This window comes from Equus asinus, chromosome 3, assembly GCF_041296235.1.
Source record: "Equus asinus isolate D_3611 breed Donkey chromosome 3, EquAss-T2T_v2, whole genome shotgun sequence".
NCBI lineage: Eukaryota > Metazoa > Chordata > Mammalia > Perissodactyla > Equidae > Equus > Equus asinus.
This window is the reverse complement of record NC_091792.1, coordinates 40077147-40095125: the sequence shown is the minus strand read 5'-3', so window position 1 is coordinate 40095125 and position 17979 is coordinate 40077147. Positions and strand designations below refer to the sequence as shown.

At 36.6% G+C, this 17979-nt stretch overlaps 1 protein-coding gene and 1 non-coding gene across 8 annotated transcripts in view; one reads left to right on the top strand and one right to left on the bottom strand.

The window, feature by feature from the left end:
• ARFIP1 (ARF interacting protein 1) overlaps positions 1–17979 on the bottom strand; it is a 121614-nt gene that overhangs the window by 5743 nt on the left and 97892 nt on the right. The gene's annotated exons all lie outside the window — the stretch shown is intronic.
• Positions 2938–3045, top strand: LOC123284867 (U6 spliceosomal RNA). Its single transcript, XR_006526312.2, has one exon. It is a non-coding gene; the product is annotated as a U6 spliceosomal RNA (small nuclear RNA).

Sequence of the window (17979 nt, the reverse complement as noted above, 5' to 3'; positions counted from 1 at the left end):
GAGGTTGAACTAATCACCAATGGACAATGATTTAATCAGTTATGCCTGCCTGATGAAGCCTCCATAGAAGTCTCTCAAGTATGGGGATGGGGAGCTTCTGGGTTGGTGAACCCATCCGCATGCCAGGAGGGTGGTGGGCTCCAAACTCCACGGGACAGAAGCTCTTGTGCTCAGGGCCCTTCTAGTGCCTCTTCATTTGTATCCTTTAACAATCTTTATAAGAAACTAGTGATCTAGTAAGTAAACTGTTTTCCTGAGTTCTGTGAGCCACTGGAGCAAATAATCGAACTTGAAGAGGGAGTTGTGGGAACCTTCGATTTATAGCCAGTTGGTCAGAAGCACAGGTGACAACTTGGACTTTCGATTGGTATCTAAAGGTGGAAAGGGCCCCCCACAGTGTCAGGACTGAACTGAATTGTAGGACACCCAGCTGGTGTCCAGAGAATGAGAGAACTGGTCGGTGTGGCAAAAAACACACATCTGGTGTCAGAAGTGTTTGAGAAGTGTTGTGAGTGTGAAAGAAGAAACACAGAGAGTCTTTTTCCTTTTCAAAGATAGACACTGATGTGAAGTTTACCTTAGCACAATGAAAAAAAGGTGTGTGCTAAGCAAATCCATTTTGTTGAAAAGATTGCAGGGGCACAGTCGGCTTATTAACACTGTCTGCCTTGACATGGCCTTCAATCCAAAGGCAGAAAACAGCCAGGGATGCTGCAGAAGGAATTCCTCTGCTAGACAGATCATCTCAAAAGAACCTTTAAGTATCCCTTTACAACCTCATAATTCTGTCCTGAAATGAACCCATTTTTCAAGCACTGCAGAGGCACTTAATTTCTTCCATATTATTCATTGGTTAGCACCACTCAAGTTAACAGTAGTACATCTAAAGTTTTAAACACTTTGTTGTGTATTAGTTTAATATGATTTCAAAGCAACTTGTTTATGACTTAAGTGCATATGTTTTTTCCCACTTGTTTATGGCTTAAATGAAGTTGTTTTTGAAATAAGAATGATGTCAGCTGTGTCAGGATATTACCGTATCATCTGCTCTCATTGATAAGCACTCAGTAGCTCAGCTGGATGAACGCTGCTGGGTGGCTTATCGGTAAGAGCACGTGGAGAAGCAACTATGGCAAGGGGACATTCCGATTATAAATACCGAAAGTTTGTGAGGACTATTCAAGAGTTTTCGGTCTGGGCATGGCAACTCTTTGCTGACCTAAACAACTCTGAAGATTTGGGGGCATTCAGCTCCTGCCACGATAAAGGCAGCTCTTTAAGATCAGCTTGCTGGTCAACAGTGGCACCAGTCGTTCCCTAACAATGTGCTCCAGCAACAAAGTACTTACATTTTGTGCTGGCAGCTCTTAGTTGGCCAAGCTGTCTCTCCTGAGTACCAACTCATATAAAGGTACATCTTGAACTAAATTTGGACTTTATCCTTTTCACTTCCCCTTGCCTGGAACAACAGTGTGATTAATCTATCATTGGTTTGGAGTATATTATTTCTTTATTAGTCAGCCCTAGTAGTCTAGTGGTTAAGATTCGGCGCACTCACCATAGGCGCTTGGCTTCATTTCTGGTCAGAGAACCACACCACCCATCTGTCAGTTGTCATACTGTGGCAGCTATATGTTGCTGTGATGCTGAAAGCTATGTAACTGGTATTTCAAATACCTGTTAGAAGGAGGGTCACCTGTGGCGGACAGGTTTCAGAGGAGCTTCCAGACTAAGACAGACTAGGAAGAAGCACCTGGCCACCCACTTTTGAAAAAAATTGCCCATGAAAACCCTAAGGATAGCAGCGGATCATTGTCTGATATAGTGCCAGAAGGTGAGAGGATGGTGCAAAAGACCGGGCAGGGTTCCGCTCTGCTCTATACAGGGTCACCAGGAGCTGGAACTGACCCAACGGCACTAACAACAAATTTCTTTATTGGCTTATTAGGAGACACTGTCTTGCATGCTATTGGCTTGTGAAATCATTTTAATTCCCGCAGTGAACTGGTACTGAATAAACTATTTGGCAAAGACAGTCTCAGTCTCTGAGAATAATTTTGCTGCCCAAAACAAAAGAGACTTTTACTAATTCATAATGACTTTCTTTTTCTATGTCTAGAGTGGGAAGTGCAATCACTTTTCAAACAAGCTTTAAAACGATAAACTAATTTGCATAAGTACCTACAGTTGTGTGTCAATTAACGACAGGGATATGTTCTGAGAAATGCATTGTTAGGCAATTTCATCATTGTGTGAGCATCACAGAGTGTACTTACACAAACCTAGATGGTATAGCCTACTGCACACCTAGGCTATATGGTACTAACCTTATAGGACCACTATTGAATATGGGGCCCGTCATTGACCAAGTGTTGTTGTGCAGCACATGACTGCACTAAGGTCAAATCATTCTTACTAAGGTTATACGCAGGGTTCACCTTACGATGGGTGACGTTTGATTTCAGGACCAAATCTCTTTCCTGTAAGACAGTGGTCAATTAAAATTATAACTAGCAAAAAATAAGTAAAAAAAAATAAAACATTACAGGCTCTCTCTCATCTGATTCCTTTTTACACAAAAAAGTTTTCTAAAATTGAACTGTTCTCAGTCCCCCTGCCAGTGTGACTGAGTTTCAGATCTCTTCTGGTATAGGCTGACAGAGATTGGTCCAGCAATGTTTTGAAAAAGGGCAGAAAAGTTCCCAGATGATCTTAGATATGACAGAACTTTTTAAAGATAAAAAAAATTATAAATTATAAAGGAAAAGATTGGTAAATTACATTAAAACTGAGAATTTCTATTCATCTATAGATAGTGAAAAGATAGGTTACAAACTGGGGAAAGGTATCTGCATTACATGTACTGAGAAAAGATATGTATCTAGAAAATTTGAAGAACTCCCACAAACCAAAAACTCAATGAAAAACAGCAAATAAGTGCTCACTTCAGCAGCACATACACTAAAAAACTGGAATGATACAGAGAAGATCAGCATGGCCCTGTGCAAGGATGACATGCAAATTTGCGAAGCCTTCTATATTTTTAAGGAAGGAAATAATAAAAATCAGAGCAGAAATAAATGAAATAGAGACTAATAAAACATATAAAGGATCAATGAAACTAAGAGCTGGTTCTTTCAGAAGATAAACAAAATTGACAAACCCTGAACCAGACTAGCTAAGAAAAAAACAGAGAAGACTCAAACAAATGAAAGCAGAAATGAAAGAGGAGAAATTACAATGAATACCACAGAAATACAAAGGATCATAAGAGAATACCATGAAAACCTATATGCCAACAAACTGGATAACCTAGAAGAAATGCATAAATTCTTAGAATCACACACCTTCCAGAACGGAATCAAGAAGAAACAGAGAATCTGAATAGACCAATCACAAGAGACTGAAACAGTAATCAAAAACCTCCCCAAAAACAAAAGACTGGGACTTCACTGGTGAATTCTACCAAACACTCAAAGAAGATTCAATACCTATTCTTCTTAAACTCTGAAAAACTGAAGAGGACAGGACGCTCCCTAACTCATTCTACAAGGCCAGCAACACCCTGATACCAAAACCAGACAAGGACAACGCAAAAAGGGAAAATCACAGGCCAATATCCTTGTGAACGTAGATGCAAAAATCCTCAACAAAATGTTAGCAAATCGAATACAACAATAAATTAAAAGGATCATACACCACAGGATCAAGTGGGATTTATTCTGGGGATGCAGGGATGGTCAACATGTGCAAATCAACCAACGTGATATGCCATATTAACAAAATGAAGAATAAAAATCACATGATCATCTCAATAGATGCAGAGAAAGCATTTGACAAGATCCAACATCCATTTATGATAAAAATCTTAATAAAAAGGGGATAGAAGGAAAGTCCCTCAACATAATAAAGGCCATATATGACAAACCCACAGCCAATATCATATTCAATAGTGAAAAACTGAAAGCCATTCCTCTGAGAACAGGAACAAGACAAGGATGCCCACTCTTACCACTCTTATTCAACATAATACTGAAAGCTTTAGCTAGAGCAATTAGGCAAGAAAAAGAAAAAAAGGGATCCAAATTGGAAAGGAAGAAATAAAACTATCACTATTTACAGATGACATGATTCTACATATAGAAAACCCTACAGAATCCACCAACAACTATTAGAAATAATTAATGAATACAGTAAAGTTGTAGGATAAAACATCAACGTAAAATCAGTTGCATTTCTATATACTAATAATGAGCTGGCAGAAAGAGAAATCAAGAATACAATCGCAACACAAAAGAATAAAATACCTAGGAATTAATTTAACCAAGGAGGTGAAAGACATACAATGAAAACTATAAAACATTATTGAAAGAAATCAAGAAGACATAAAGAAATGGAAAGATATTCTGTGCTCATGGACTGAAAGAATAAACATAGTTAAAATGTCATATTACCTAAAGCAATCTACAGATTCAATGCAATACCAACGAGAATCCCAAGGACATTCTTCATGGAAATAAAACAAAGAATTCTAAAGTTTATATGGAACAACGAGAGACCCTGAATAGCCAAAGTAATCCTGAGAAAAATGAACAAAGTTGGAGGTATCACTCCCTGAATTCAAAATATACTAGAAAGCCACAGTAATCAAAACAGCATAGTACAGACCAAAAAACAGACACATAGTCAATGGAACAGAATTGAGAAATAAACCCACATATTTACAGTCAGCTAATCTTTGACAAAGGAGCCAAGAACACACAGGGAGAAAGGAAAGTCTCTTCAATAAATGGTGCTGGGAAAACTAGACAGCCACATGCAAAAGAATGAAAATAGACCATTATCTTACACTATACACAAAAATTAACTCAAGAAGGATTAAAGACTTGAATTTAAGACCTGAAACCATAAAACTCCTAGAAGAAAACATAGGCATCTTTGACATCGGTATTGTTTTGAAAACATGCCTCATCAGGCAAGGGAAACAAAAGAAAAAATAAGCAAATGGAACTACATCAAACCAAAAAGCGTCTGTACGGCAAAGGACACCATCAACAAAATGAAAGGACAACCCGCCGACTGGGAGAAAATATTTGCAAATCATATATCCAACAAGGGGTTAATTTCCAAAATACATAAAGAACTCACACAACTCAACAACAAAACATCCAACAACCCAATAAAAAAATGCACAGAGGATATGAACAGACATTTTTCCAAAGAAGATATATAGATGGCCAATAAACACATGAAAAGGTGTTCAACATGACTAATTATTAGGGAAATGCAAATCAAAACTACAATGAGATATCACCTCATACCCATCATAATGGCTATTATTAAAAAGACAAGAAGTAACAACTATTGGAGAGGGTGTGGAGAAAAGGGAACCCTCAAACACTACTGGTAGAAATGCAACTGGTGCAGCCACTATGGAAAACAGTATGGAGATTTCTCAAAAAATTAAAAGTAGAAATACCATATGATACAGCTATTTTACTACTGGGTATTTATGCAAAGAACATGAAAACACTAATTAAAAAAGATACATGCACCCCTATGTTCATTGGCACATTATTCACAATAGCCAAGACTTGGAAGGAACCCAAGTGCCCATCAATGGATAAACGGATAAAGAAGATGTGGTACACACACACACACACACACACACAATGGAGTACTACTCGACTGTAAAAAAAGGCAAAATCATGCCATTTGTGGCAACGTGGTTGGACCTTGAGGGTGTTATGTGAAGTAAGATAAATCAGACAGAGAAAGACAAACACCATATGATTTCACTCATATGTAGAAGATAAACAAACACATAGATAAGAATAGATTGGTGGTTACCAGAGAGAAAGGGGATAGGTGAGGGTGAAAGGGGTAAAGGGGCACATATGTATGGTAACAGATAAAAACTAGACTATTGGTGGTGAACACGAGGCAGTCGACACAGCAACTAAAATATAATAATGTACACCTGAAATTTACACAATGTTATAAGCCAATACGACCTCAATGAAATAATTTTTTAAAAAAGAGCAAATAACATGAATGGCATTTCACAGAGGAGGAAACAGGAGTAGCCAATTAAAGCTGAAAGGATATCCAGCCTTGTTAGAAAATAGGAAAACGTAAATTAAAACTAACTTGGGACACCATTTTATACCCTCTAAATTAGGAAACCTAAAACAAGGAGAACTCTTATTACTGTTGATTGGTGTATAAACTTGTACAACTACTTCTGAAAACAATTTGGCATTAACTAATCAAATAAAAGAAGAATATACCCTCTGGAACAGCAATTTAACAAAAGAACAGGATTATGCCCTATAGAAGCTTGCATGTATGTTCCATGAGACATGTACAATTAAGTTCACAGCAGCACTGTTTTTAGCACCAAGAAAACAACCCAATATTTGTATTTACAGGTGAATGGATAAATAAACTGTGGTCTCTTCATGCAATGGGGATACTATACAGGAGTGAAAATAAATGACCTGCAGCTCCATGCAGCAACATGAACGAATCAGGAACCTCAGACAGAGCAAAGCAGAGCAAGTTGCAGAAGAACACCCATAGTAGGATTCCACCTAAATAAAGTTCGAACACATGCACAACTGAATGACACATTCATATGTGGCAAAACCATCAAGAAAACCAACAGGAACCATAAGCAAAATTCAGAATCGTGGTTGTGGAGGGAGGGGAAGGGGGAGGGTGAGGGAAAGGAAGCACAGAGGGGGCTTCAACAGTGCTGATAGCTTTGTTTCTTAACCTGGGCAGTGTGGAACAGGTTGCTACTTTTTGTTGTCGCTACTCTTTATATTTTGCTTGCACGTTAAATACTCTTTTGAATGCATTTAACACTTTCTCATTATTAAAAAATGAGAAGGCTATGAAAGATAAAGTCTGTATCATGATTTCACTGAGGATCAACATTATTCACAGTGTTCTAATGAACTACAGGCACCTCCACTCTACATTTAGAGAAAAAAATACCACACCTAAAATGTTACTTACATTCATTCATTCAATAAATATTACCAAGGGTCTCTTGGTGTCACGCACTACTCTAGTGGCTGGGATGCAAGCAATCAACACAAAAGACAACTGTGTTCTCAAGAAGCTTACATTGTATTGAGGGAAGAAAGAAAAACAAGGTAAGTAAACTACATAGTATGTTGGATGATGTGCTACAGAGAAAAAAAAAGCAGCAATGTGGAATATGAGAAGTGTATATAGGAGAGAGGGTTGCAATGTAAATAGGAAGGCTAGAATGGGTCTCCTAAGGTGACATTTGAATAAAGACCTAAAGGAAGTGAGGGAATGAGCTTTAAGATACCTGGAAGAAGAACATTCTGGATAGAGGAAACCGCAAGTACAAAGGTCCTGAGGTGGGTGGTGTGCTTGGTATGTTTGACAAACAGCAACAAGGCCAGTGTGACTGGAGAAGAGTGAGTACGGCTCTGGCAGGAGATGTGGTCAGATAGGTAATGAGGGGCTAGATGGTGCAGGACCTTAGATGTCATTATAAAGACTCTGGCTACTTTTCTGAGTGAGATAAGAAGGCACTGGAAGGTCCTGAGCAGAAAAACGACAATATTTGACTTAACTGAATAAACATGCAAGGGTGGAAGTAGGGAGACCTGTTAGAATGAGGCAGCAGTAACCCAGGTGAGATGGTGGTGGTCTGGAGTAGGGGCTAACAGAGGAAGCAGTGAGAGGAGGTGGGATTCTCAACATAAAGGGAAGGCGGAGCCTGCAGACCAAATGCGGGATGTGAGAGAAAGAGAACAAAGGGGATGCCAAGACTTTTTCCCTGAATGACTGAAAGAATAAAGTTGCCATATACTGATATAGCAAAGACTGTGAGAGGGGCAGGTGTGGAGGAGGGGGAAAGCTGGATATCAAGAGGTCAGTTTTGGACAAACTAAGTTTGAGATGCCTTTCAGGAATACACATGGGAATACTGAGTAGGTAACTGTATTTTTGAGACTGGACAGAGTTCAGGATAGCAGTCTAGAATGGAAATGTAAATTGGGAGTCAACATATATCAATACAAAATATTCAAAGCCACATGACTAGATAAACTCATCAAGAGAGTGGGTAGACAGAAAAGATATCCAAAGATTAAGTCATGAAAAATGAACCTTGATGGTCATACCTCATAACATATACAGAATTTAGTCTGAGATGTATCATAGGTCTAAATGTCAGAGCTAAAACTTCTGGGGATGATGAACATACTGTCTTGTTTTGGTGATGTTTTCAGCGGGTGTCTGCATATATCAAAACATGTCAGGGGCTGGCCCCGTGGCCGAGTGGTTACATTCATGCGCTCCGCTGCAGGTGGCCCAGTGTTTCGTTGGTTCGAATCCTGGGCGCGGACATGGCACTGCTCATCAAACCACGCCGAGGCAGCGTCCCACATGCCACAACTAGAAGGACCACAACGAAGAATATACAACTATGTACTGGGGGACTTTGGGGAGAAAAAGGAAAAAAATAAAATCTTAAAAATATATATGAAATATATATAAAATATATATAAAAATATAACCAAAAAAAGATTAGTGAAAAATATATGAAGAGCTCCTAAAAACCAATAGAAAAAAACCAAATAACACAGCAGAAGTATGGGCAAAGACATGAATTGGCATTTTCTACTGGAAGAAACACATATATGATCAACAAATAATGAGGGAAACAAAAAGTGAAGAACACACACAAAAATATCAGTTTACTCACTTGGAAAAAATATGGATCAAAGGGAATTTGTATACACTGCTAGTGAGAATGTAAACTGGTTCATCGACACTGGAAAACAATTTGGCTTTATCTTTTAAACATTCACAATTCCCTGTGAGGCATGGTCAGGAACAATTATAGTAGATACAGAAACGGTGCAAATGTCCTTTAACAGTAGAATGAATAAACAAAATGTAAGGTAGGGGACTGGTGAGAGGATGGGTTAGGGAAGGAATATGAAGATAGAAACAAATTACTGGTAATGTTCTAGTTCTTGGGTTGGGTGGAAGGGTCACAGATGTTCATTATTATGCTTTATAACATACATGAATTACATATATTATTTTGTATGTATATCAAATGTTATTTTTTAAAAAGATGAGAAAAAATAGGAAATATGAAGCTTTATGATTCATTTCAGACAGTTTCAAAAAAAGACTATAAATAAGTTGACAGATGTAAAAATCAAACTAAATCAGAAAATTTCAAATAATCTTTCCAGATTCTAATTATCTCTGAAGTTCTGTTTATATTCAAGACATTCACCTTTGTTTGTGGAGTCTGAAGTAACAGACCTCAGAGAATTCAAGGAAAACTCATATCTGTCCCTAAAATACAATGTCACAATCCTCACGAAGTGACATGTGATGTATTCTGAATTTTTGCAAAGCAGATTTAGGTAAAATTTCCTTCTCCAAAATGGCATTTTCCAGATTAGGAACAAACCGAATTTAACACAAATAAACCGTTTATTAATCTTCTCCTTTCTGTGCCATTAAGCAGATAATCCCTTTCTTTGCCTGTAGCGACTCTTGTTAACTGCAGAAGGAAGCTGATATAGTTGAAGTAGAATAAAAGACTCAGGAAAATCGGGCTCAATTCCCATTTCTATCCCAAGTTTATTATGTGAACTATCTTCTCACTTGCATAATGAAGAAACTGAGATTCAGATAATTTTTATGGTTCCTTTCTACTAAAATCTTCTGAGAAAAGTAATTGCTTTCTAAGTAGAGGTATACATATGTATGGAAACTCAAATGGCTCTCAAAAAGCCCTTCTTTTGAAAGCCTTTCTTTCAATTAAAAAAAATTTCTATTTTTAAGGACAGAAACTGGCTCCTCTTTTAGAGATTTATTAAATTCAACTGAAAGTTTATGTATCAGTTTACGAACCACCCCAGTAATTAAACGCTCTTCTCTACTTACAGTTACCGTACTTCTTTAAGGTTTTCAAGCTGGTAACCTGCCTGGATCACAAACTCATTCTCCACCTCGCTCTACTAGTATTATTTGGCCTTTCTTGTTTTCCTATTTTGGATGATCCTTGGCTCCTGGAATTACAGAACAACTAAGGGGCATCTGTATTCTTAATTCTAATTTTCAGAAGTAGGTTCTAGCCAATTACTTTACGGTTCTTTGGTCACAAAAGTTTTTTGACTTGAATGTTAATTCCCAATGTTTTAGAATTAGAAGAGACCATAAAAGCAGAAAACAGGACTTGATTCATGTCCTGCACCTGTAAGAGAGCTGTTGCAACAGTCTAGAAAGTCAGAATCAGACAGAAAGTGGGAAGAGCATAGGACAGTTTCCAGCTAACCCTGCAAATGTCAGCACACGTCAGTTGCCTCATTCCCTGGGGGCCTGACAAACCGCACACAGAGACACACCTCTCCTTGTAGCTGAGCAAGGCATGGTAGCCCACTAACAAAGCCTCAAACCTAGTGTATTAGCAGTATTTAAAATGCTTCCCCACGCCCCAAAGGAACTTAATCCTTGGGAAATCAATCAAAGAGGGTAACTTTTAGGACTGAATTCTAGTTTTCACAACAAAACAATACGTATTTTCACAAAAACATTCTCCCAGTAATTGTGAGAAGGCTGATGTGTAAGGCTTTTAAAGTATACACACACTTCAGAGCAGTTCCCTGGGAGAGAGAGAGCCTTTGGGGATTCACAGCTTTTCAATTATAACTATAGAAATAAAGTATAAAATTTCACTGTCACATTAATCTTAGAAGCTATTTTATACCAAAACAGATAACTTACCTCATTTTTCTATTAGCACTGATAATGTGTTATCCTAGTACAAGTTTTAGTTTTGGTAGTATGCCTTCAAAATCAGACACAAATTTAAATAAGAATAGTAAGTTGACTCTTTTATCCAATCAAACCATTACTAAATCAAAAATAAAGGGAAATTAAAATAAACTAATAAATCAATTTATATTGAATATATTTTCTAAACTAAATGAATTAAAAACTTAGAATATTCTGCTTTTCTGCCTATTTTTGATTAACTAACTTGCACTATAATATGTATTCATGTGGTGTCCTAAATGCAACTCTGACTGATATGCTACAAAGAATCCTCAGGATGCTTCAGTCATTAAATAAATAGAAATCAGTACCAATAAAAGGAACAATTAAGTAATATTAGAAAAGCAGTTGCAATACAATTTTAAAGATAACTAATTTTAGCAATTGTAGTAATGACGGTGCTGTTGTCACTACATATAAGCAGTTTTAAGAAGACTTACAAGTATTACGTTATTTGGCTTGGTAATCAGGTTCACTTTACTGGCTGCTTGGCCTTGTAGAGGTCAATCTAAGAAAGATTCTGGCTTCTCAAACAGAATTAGCTTAGGGAGAGAGATGAAGAAGGATGAGCGGAAGATCAAAGTCTACTTTCAGGAGAAGAGGCCAAAAGCCAAAATGTTTGAGGAAATATTTTAGGAGCATTATACTTTTTCAATTTAGTTCTATATTTATGCTATCAGATGACGAGAAGTGACGAGCACACAGAATCACAGAAACAGCCGAGTGTTTTTGGTGGAGTATTCTTTGGTAGGGTGGGTCACAGTGGATTTTGCGAAGCACTTTCTGTGTGACAGATAACGTTACCCTTACACCTACTCTGTGTGGCCTGCTATCCTCTCCATGTAACTCGGACAGTGAAGTAACTTACTTCAGCTGAGACGGCCAGACAGCAGACGAGCCGGGATTCGGGGAACTCAGGAAGAGCTACTCCAAGTCTGGCCCGCATTCTTTCACCTATTCTAATTCTAACTTGCCTCTATTTATAAAGCAATAAACATTTGGTAAAGATCTTAAATAAAGTTTGAAACAACTGAAAAAGAGATGGCAGAACACTTAAAGAAAGGGTAGAAATGTAGAAATGATATACTTTAACCTCCTTCCTAACTTTGTCTCTGGCCCTGAAGTTGCATTTCATATCCTCAGGACAAGGATCTAACACAAGGGTTGGAGTAAATGAAAGAAATAAAAGTTAATTCTTTCTAAAATTATGAACAATAATGCAATATTAAACCTTCATATAATCTTTCCACAATTACAGAGCAGGAAAAAAATCTATATTGAACTATCTATGTGTGTCCTAACTTAGAAAAGATTTAAAGTAGTTATAAGGATAAATAAAATAGAACAGAAAAGCAGAGATTTAAAATAGGAGCAAAAGAAGATAGAGGCAACAATTCCAGGCAGAAATAGGATGATGACAAATTTGACAAATTTTCAAAACCTAACATTAGAAACAATTACAGTAATTTAGAAGTACACTAAATCATTGTGAACTCAATTACAAAGAACTTACATAAAGATCTGCCAAACAATGAACAACTCAGATCAGACATAAGCAAAGCCACCATAGCAACATCTGGTGAATGACCTAAAATATACCATACAATACGTGAATTGTTAAAGGGCAAAACAAACTTCAACACTGATGACTAAGGCAGAGACAAGCTGGGCTTTCAAACAGAAAATGGGTAAGAGAAATTTAAGAGCAGGACTGATAGATGATGCCAAGTGGATTACCCTGAAAACTTTCTCCTGCCTACACAGCATGTATCAATAGAAGATAAGTGCCATTTACAAAGTTACTGACTGAAAAAACTTAAAGTATTACTTTGTCGGCATCAAAACCATAAAAAGACACTTTATTTCTACCAAATGAATTCTTTCCAAATCAAATTCAGATGGTATACCTTCTTATCAGAGACACTGAAGTGATTAAACGGAAAGAGGCAATTTTTAGTTAAAATGAAAATTAGTTGCAATATATGTACAATTGTTAAGTTCTTCAAAGCAATTATTGGCTCTCTCAGTAATTCTACAAAGTAGGGGTTTATATTAAGTGTACAACAATATTGGAGCAGTAGCTTGGCTTACACATGAGGAAAATCTGGAACAAAATCATTCTTTAGTAAGAAGTCTCCAACCACTAATATGTAAAATATTAACTCCTTTCTTTACCCCCCAACTACTTAAAAATGTATAATTATATGCCTTCTCTGCCCATCATTATCTTTTCCATTAAGTAAGAGATCAGAAGAGAAATGAGCAGGACAGTATACCTGTCTTCGCCTTTTATTAGGTTCGTGAAGTATTTTATTACTTTGTAATAGCTTTGGAAATGCCTGTCATGTCGAAGCAACTACCAGTTAAGAAAGAGAAGCACTATCAAAAATATGGGTGTGGGCATTGGGAAGAGAGTGAGAGAAGGAGAGACAAATATGAAGGACAAGTGGAGGTGGAAGAACAGATTTTATTTTTCTGACTCATTGGGATTAGTTTCAACAAATCGCTGACAAGCAGGTTAAAAAAAAAAGCATCCTATGAGAAAAAAGGGCAGTCATGTTTTGAAAAGAAGATAGTTGATGAAACATAATCTGTAAACTCCAGTAACAGTAGGTCACAAAACTGTGGGAACATGCTATAATTCTTTATCCAATGGTACATGAAAAGTCTCAATGCACTGGCTTTCTCCCCTTAACAAAAATGTCTACTGCCCTTCTGTTGTATGAGGGACAGTGTTAGCTCCCTCCCCTTCCTCCCTTCCTTCCAAGAGCTCCACGTTTAGATGTGACCAATATGGCTTCTGTTTTCCAAGGTTATCTCCCATCTTCTCCCCCCGCTATTTTAAGAACCTTACTTGGAGTAGCATTATAGCATGACACTTTACTAAAAGCAGGGCTGTGGCATCAAACAGATCTAGATTTGAATCCTGGTCTGACTGTGAAACTTCTCTAAATTTCAGCATCATCATCTGTACATTAGTATATGATCACCTAGATCACAGTTTAGGTAGATATACACAAAGATATTATACAAAATACTTACAGAGAGCTTCTTCCATATACAGGTTACTCCAAAGATCAGGGTCCATCAATTCACTTACTGTAGGAAGGGAACGCTCTATGGATGCATCCATGGAGCTTACCTCTAGGGAAAAAATTAGACCTGCAGGCATTCACAGCACAGTATGATATGTGCTTTAATTGGAAAAAGCCCTGGGCACTACAGTAATACATAGGGGAAGAAAGAAAGAAACTTTCAAGTTGATAGAGGAAATATTTAGTAGCATAAATCATTCAAGTTAGCATCTGAACTCGAAGTTCAAAATTAATTTAGGTACAGAAGAGTAGTTACGGAACTGGGTATTTCCTTTCATCAATTAGGTGACGCTGTTCTCAATGGCCTTTGGACATTTGGCAACAGGAACTTACAATTAAACCAACGGCCCATTCACACTCATGTTCACATTCAAAAAATAGTTTTCCTTCGTAAGTATGCTTCTATATTATATCTTAGAAAACTCTTTTTTAAGATTAAAAACCAAATCTCCTATATACTGTTACCTAACCTAGCAGGCACTTCTAGCCCACACTAATGTTTTCCTTCATCCACTTCGACATTTCTTCTTTCTCATGCTTAACTCAGCATTTTGTATATAACAGATTTTTATTAAATGTTCTCCATTAGACTGTAAGTTGCTTGTCAGTAGGAAGTTTGTCATAACACCTTTATACAACATTTCTTTAGGATTAGGCATTATAGTAGTCCAAAACAAGCACCTTTAAAAACGTACTGAAAAAAAAAAGCATCTTTTGAAAATTTAAGAGAAGAAATAAGGATAGGGAACCAAAATGTTTAAGGTTTAAGAGGAATAAAGAAAAACCTAGTTATCAAATGATATTTTTAATCTAACAAAGCAAAGTGTAGATGAGTCATGGAAGGAATATATATATACATGTGGTCAACAAAAGTGCTAAGTCATTACTGTGAGGACATCAAGGAAAGGCTAAAACAACACCACCAAGTCAAATTCTTAAATACTGCTAACATCTTTTGAGATTTTACTCAGAAATAATTATTAAAGGTTTTACTTTTAAGTAAATCGAAGAGATTGGAACTAAGAACTAATTTTAAAAAGTGCAGTAAAGCTACTGCCACCAAAACCAATGCAGATTATTAGTGATCTGTTCAAATCTTATATTGATCACTTAAAAACTCACCTTTATCACAAAACTGGGTGACCTGACTTGGGTGATATCCAAGCTTGGCAAAATAAGTGAAATGTGGATCTGAAGTATCACGCATTTTAGAGAACAGATATACTGTAGTAGTAATGGTTGAGAACTTTTACAAGTGAATCCTATCCACTCAAAGTGAAAGGACCAAAGAATCCCCTCCTCTCTAAAATAGAGAACACAAAATGAAGCCCAAACATCCCGCCCTACAAATGAGTTCATCACTTCTGACCAAAAACCATTACGTACTTTGTAACTGCCAAAAAATAGAGAGAACCAAATCAAAGCTATAAAAACAGCAATTCATGATTATAAAGCTATCCCCCCCTGGAAAGCTTTTAAACCCTTTGTACAAAACACCCCTCCCTTCACAAAAACTGCTTGCTGGAAATCTTAGCACAACTGAGAGAGAGACTACATGAATAACTTAATCAGACATGCTCTCTCTCCTGAATTCACTGGCTGATTGCACATTACTGACTGATTCTGGATAGGTATGGCTTGGACAATGCTAATTTCAAAATCAACCCACAACTCACAATTCTTTTTTGTTGTATGGTTTATATAAGGATAGTTAATTTCTACCTCTTTTCTAAAGAAAGAAAAGCGGCAATGCAAACCAAAGGCAAATTTTTCCTCTTCCATGTGGGTTTAGAAAAAATTTTAAAGGGATCTGGGAGCTAAACCACTAACAGCAGCAAACATGGTACTATACATGGAAATATTTTCTGATATAAATGGAAGGTACTACAGCACAGCATTTCTAATCAGCCACTGAAGAATGATGTAGGGAACTCATGTCCCAGCAAGTTAACTGTTTTTCCGTTCTCTCCAACACAGAACTGATCATTTGATTTTAAGCTAAGAGGAAAAGTATAGGCTATATGAATACATATATTAGATTGTGTTTGAAAAACAGAAATCTAGTTGAGTCTCATTTTGCAAAAAGATAAGGCATACTATTTAAAAAACATTTTCTGGCTGTACTTATTTTCCTTTCTTTTTATAATTAAATCTTATTATTTGAATAGGTAAGATCAAAGTTGAAAGGCTATAAAAAGCACATAATGAGAAGTCTCCTTCTCACTCCTGTCTCCAACTACTCTGTTTCCCTCATAGGTAACCAATTTTAATTAGTTAACTCTTCCGGTTTTTCTTTATGCAAGCACAAGAAAACAGGATTATACATTCTTATTTCCTTCTTCTTACAGGAAAGGTATTGAACCATATGGACTGTTTTGCACCTTGCTCTTTTCATTTTATAGTTACGTTCCGATGATTTTTCTAACAATAGCATCCCTATTCTTTTTTTTTTATAGCATCCCTATTCTTTTTTTTTAAACAGCTGCAAAGTATTCCATTGTCTAACTATTGGGTTGTTTCTCATCTTTTGACACTACGATGCTGCAATGAGTAACCTTGTACAAATGTCATTTCACCCTTGGGTAGGCCCCTACCTACTTGTCCAGCTTCATCCAGAGCTACTCCCCCTGTCCTCATTATGTTCTGGCCCAACTGACCTTCAGCTGGCTTTCCAAACATTTATAGCATATTTTTATAGGTACTAGGCTTGAGTATTTCCTATTACAGTACGTATGTGCATAAAGCCACTGAGTCATCACAACTACATATATAGCTGTCTCACATTACATGAGCATGTTTACTCCATTCTAGGTTTTTTATTCTCTTTGTATTCCCCTCTTTCTCCTGCCTCACCACTTTAGTTCACTGGATTTTTCTCTGAACAATTAAATACACAATAAGATACACATGAAATAAGTCTGTAATATACTAGAAAAGAAATAATGTAATAAATACTATATTAGAAAAGAAATCCTAACACACAGGAATACTATTGTATTATGATTATATATAAAATATAGTGTGAGTGAAAACAACCGTTGTTTCATCAATCTAAGATTTGGAATGATACGATTTTTAAGAAAAACATTTTTTTAAATTAGTAGCTATATTAATCAAATATGTGTCCAGGATAGATCCCAAATCTGGTTCATCTTTTCCTGCCCCCCTTGTCATCCTGTAAGTCACTGAAATCTAATAAGGGAAAAACCCCTGCATATACGGTTAAAACTAATTAACTGACATTAGCTTTAAAGTAAGAGTATATTTTATCCTTCTTAAAATAAGAATATAATGAGTAAGGACTTTTTATTTATATCTTAAGCTGCTTTGTTCAATCTTTTGACAAATTCAGGGTTTTTTTCCCCCACAGTAAACTAGTAGTCCTGAAAAGAGATTTACCACTCCCAAGTTAAATTATACTCATCTTAAGGGAAATATTAATCTAAATTACTCTTTCCACATTCTTTGTGGTTCTATGCCATATAAAAAGTTGTTTTTTAAAAAAATAAACATGAGAGTTGCTCACATTGATCTGTCTATTTTTCTCTAAATTTTTGCTTCCTCTTTCCATGCAAATAGTATCTACTGCAGACAATAGAAGCATTTCTGAGAAAGCAAGCTTTGCCCTTACTAACGCAGAGCGAGGTAAGCAGGATTCACCTTCTAGCCCATCCTAGTTGACTCTCATTTACTCTCATCTCCTTCACTTCCCTGCAGTGGACCGCTAATTCTGAAAAGAAATGCAGATATGCATTTGCTAAATGACTACTATACTTTTAACACCATTGCTAGGCATCATGATGGCTGTAAAAGAAGGCATGGTACCTACTCTCACAAATTCTGCAAAGCACCAGAAATATCTAATTCTTTCTCTTTACTAAAGTAGCCTATGTTTTGTTTTGAAACTTGAAAGGAACGATAAAAGCTAAACTGCCTTAAGTCACAAAATAGCTTAAGTTACATTATTTAAAGGTCTAAAAAAGGAGAAATAGTGATGAAAAGAGAAACATTAGAAGAGCCTAATTAACTTTGTCCT